This window comes from Gallinula chloropus (genome assembly GCF_964237585.1).
Source record: "Gallinula chloropus genome assembly, chromosome: 30".
Taxonomy (NCBI): domain Eukaryota; kingdom Metazoa; phylum Chordata; class Aves; order Gruiformes; family Rallidae; genus Gallinula; species Gallinula chloropus.
The window spans coordinates 3,255,983-3,260,092 of NC_140115.1; positions in this window are offsets into that span (position 1 = coordinate 3,255,983).

Consider the following 4,110-nt stretch of genomic DNA (forward strand, 5'->3'; position numbering starts at 1 on the left):
CAGGGAGGGTGCCCTTCCAGAGCACAGTGGCTGCCGAGTGAGGCATCTGCCTCCCTGCCTGGCCACCAGGTTGGCCTGGGGCCCTTGTCCCACGCCTGTGAGGGCCCAAGGGGAAAGAACAGGCTTTGTTTGAGATCAGAGGAAGCCTTGATGTGAGTTCAGCCCAGGAGCTGAGCAATGCTGCTGCTGCTCCTGGAGTGGCTGCCTGCTCCCTGGCACACCAGCAGCTTCTCTTTCCCCAGATGCTGCTGAACTTCATCGACTTTGAGAATCTGCATGTGCAGGAGAGGGCTGTGAAAAGGATTCAGAAGCTGTGCTGTCTTTTGTGCAGGAACCCCACAGTGGATGTAAGGACCCGGCACCCTCCAGCCAGGCCATCTCCCCCTCCCTGCACACCAGAGCAGCCTGCAGCTCTCCCTGCATCTCCAGCTGCTGCCCAGCTCGCTGCTTTGGGAGCCGCGTGCGGCACGGCAGGGATCCAACCCTGGACACACTCCTGGGCTTGGGGCTTTGGCACCAGCTTCCTGCCCTCAACCTTTCCTTGTGCTCTTCTGCTTCCCTCACCCAGTGCTGGCACCACTTTAAAAGAGTCACGTGTGGCCCCGTCTGCTATGGAGAGCTCCAGATCCCAATCCTGAAAGAGCTGCTGGGACCTCTCCTCCTGTTCAGCTCTTACAAGGAATTCATAGGCAGCGAAGCCATGACTGCTCTTCTTTACATCTTAGAGTTCTTCCACCTCCAAGAAAGTAAGAGTTTTGTGTGGGGCTTCATCCCTCTGCACACAGACATCTCCTGATAGGCCTCTCCTTTTGCTGCTGAAGCTGAGTGCTCTCCTGGAGTCCAGGATCTGCTCTCTCCTGCATTCCTTCCTCCCTCTGTTCTGGATCTGGAAGCCCACTGCTTTGTGGTCCCCACAGCCCATTGATTACCACGTCCCAAAGCCATATTCTCCCCTGTTAGTGAAGAGCAGGGCCACCTGTGCCTCACCCTGGCTGGTGCCTCTGGTGCTCGTAGCCAGAAGCTCTTCCTGACAGCCTGCAGGACTCTCCTTGGCCGCTTGTATCCTGTCATCTTGCCAGCACAACTCAGGGGGGTTTGGGAAGCTGTCTGGGGAAGCTGCCGTGTCTGACTGAAGCCTGTGTGTTTTCTCCTCCCTTCAGGCAGGGCAGTGGCAGAGTATGGAGTGCGACAGCTCCGTTGCCAACCTGAGGCCACCTCCCTTCTGCAAGACCCCAACACCAGAGACCTTATGAGGGTAACGAGCTCCCCCCCTCGCTGGGACTCTTGTCTGTGACATGCCCAGGAGACTGGTGGGAACAAAGGTGTCCAGAACCGGTGGGGCTGGCGTGGCCTCAGCGTCCCTGGCGAGAGGGTTCCTACCGCCCCTGAGCAGGGACGATGCCAGGGCTGTGCTCCGGTGTGCCAGCAGCAGCTCCAGCCCTGCTGGCCACAGCGAGCCCTGGTTTGCCATAGCATGGGCACACTGTGCCCAGGAGGCCACCCCTCGTCCCTCACCCTGGGGGCCTTCTCTCCCCATCCTCCCCTGTGCACTGACCACAGCCCCCACTGCCAGCTTCCTTCAGGCACCGCTGCCAACGCACCGGGCATCTCTCACCAGGGCTGCTGGCGCTGCCCAGCTGAGCAGCACCCTCAGGGCACTCGGTGTGCCATGGCTTCGCTCTCTTCCTTCCTCCCACAGCACCTGGCGCCGTACCTCCGACCTGATGAGAAGACAAGCATCGTCCTCTCCGCCATCGAGGCGATGAGACCCTTCAGCGTCTTTCAAGAGGAAGCAGCAAGAAAAGTTGTGGGTGTGATCACGATAGACCCTGACTTCTGGCTGGAGGATGTAAGTGGCCTCTGTGGCCGGATGTCCCTGCCCGTCAGGCCCTGTCCCTCCCTCCCTCCTTCCCCAACAGTGGTCTCAGGCACCTGCAGCCACCTCAAGGTAGCACAGAGGGATGGGAAAGGCGGCCGAGGAAAGGGCTGTGTTCCAGGAGCAGCAACATCCTCACCTGTGGCCCCTCCAGGTACCTGAGATCATGAGCTGCATCTCCAAGCACTTGAAAAGCATCACCACAGAGTCATGCCGGCAGAGCGTGGACTTGCTCCTCCTCCTGATGACCGAGGAGTTTCCCACCAACGTGCTCATCAGCCTCTTGAAGTTCCCTCCACAAGGAGACAGGTACTGGCCCCCAAAGCCACGAGGGCTTCTTTCTTTTGGGAAGGGGGACTGGGGACTCTGGGTGGGTCCCAGAGCCAAGGAATACTGCAGGACTTCCCTGAGAGCAGGCCCCTCCTTCCCACCGCGCTTTCCATCCCGCAGCTGGCCAAGCCAGCCCAGAGCCCCCATGCTCCTCTCTGCCCCACAGAGAACACCCCCACAGCCCTCTCCTGCTGCCCAGGGCATGCCAACCGAGGGGCAGGGCCTGTGTCCTGCAGCGCTGGCCCAGGCTGTGCTGCTGTGGCCGAGGCAGCCCTGCTGACAGAGCGCTCTGGCTTGCAGCTCTGCCATGGCCCTGTGGGAGGAGATGCTCTCTGTGCCCCAGACCTTGGAGAAGATCTTCAAGCAGCTCCTCAGCGAAGTCCAGGATGTGAGCTTGCACAGGCGGGCCATCTTGGCTAGGGAGGAAGACCGCCAGCTTTGGGAGCCTGTGAGTTGCCAGCAAAAGCCCTTGCTCAGCTCCAGGAGCTCTGCAGGCTCTGCCACTGTCTCACTGCTGTGTTTGCTTCAGCTGATGAAGTGGCAGGAGTTGGGTGCCGAGTTCCAGGACGAGAGCGCTTTACTACATGCCAGCCTGCTGAAGCTCTCCCTGTTGCTCAGAGGCCTCGTTGTGCTGTCAGAGCGAGCTGACACGGTGAGCAGTGACCCCCCTGTTGGCAGCCAGGGGGCCCAGGCCGTGGCTAAGGCGGTGGCTTGGCCTTGGCTGAGGGTCAGGAGGTGGGGTGCCTGCTCTGAACGTTCCATGGTGGGGTTCTGGTGGCTGCCTGGGGAGCTTTCCAGGCATGGAGGGGTGCCAAGCCATCTGCCCCTCCCAGCCTGAGGGAGAAGGGGGTGGCTGAGTACGGGACAGGCTTTCCTGCACCCCCCACACCCCTACCCCTGCTCTCTCACATCCCCATCCGGTGCCCATGGCCAGCACCCAGCAGGATGCTGGCACAGAGATTCCTGGGCCTCCATCTGCCAGGAAGCTGGATAGGAGGCTGGAGCCTTTTTTGCCGGAGCGCTCTTTGACCAGTTCACAGCAAGGAAACCATCTTTCCTACAGGCCAGAAAAATGCAGGTCCTCCTGCCAAACATGCTGGAAGTGCTCTGGCTCAGCAGGACTGGGGATAGCAAGACGATGGTCCTGGTGGTCTTGAAGAATGTGACAGGTCACCTGAAGAGGGAGGAGGCCAGCCCCATCTTGCTGCAGCTGGCGGAGGAGCTCCTGCCCCTCTTTGACGCTGTAAGGCTGACGTGGGAGACTGAGCCCTGAGGATGGGCACCTGGCAATGAGAGCTGACAGGCAGCCCTGTGGGCAGGGCCTTCTGCCCTCCTCACTGCCTGGGGCTCTCATGGGATGGCTTCTGGGCTTTGCAGCTCAGCCCTGCTGCCCGCCACGGGTTGAGGATCCTGCCCTGTGCTGGGGCCCAGCTCTGCCCCTGTGCAAAGCACCCGCAGGCCCAGAGCTGCTCCCAGAGCCCCACAGGGTTCCCCAGCTGCACTGCCAGGCAGGACCAGAGGCTCCCACAGCTCTTGTGGAGCAGAGCCCCACCCTGCAGCATCTCCCCTCCCATCTGCCGTGCCCACACTTCTGGACTAATGCTCACAGGGAACGGGGAGTGGCTCTGCCTGATGTCCCGCTCACCTTCTCCCTACTAGGAGTGCAGTCAGATGAGAGAGCTCTCCATCAGCCTCTTCAGAGACGCTCTGGAGACTGTGCTGGAGAAGGACCAGAAGAGCGTGCAGAAAAGGCTTCAGAGGGGCCTGCTCCCCCTCTTCTTCCGCATGCACGACAAGGCCGACAGCGTGGCCAAGGTAGAGATTCCCAGGCTGGTTAGTGACACGGGCAAGGGCGTGCTGACGCCCTGGGCATCAGGGGCAAAAGCTGCTGGCACTCAAGACTC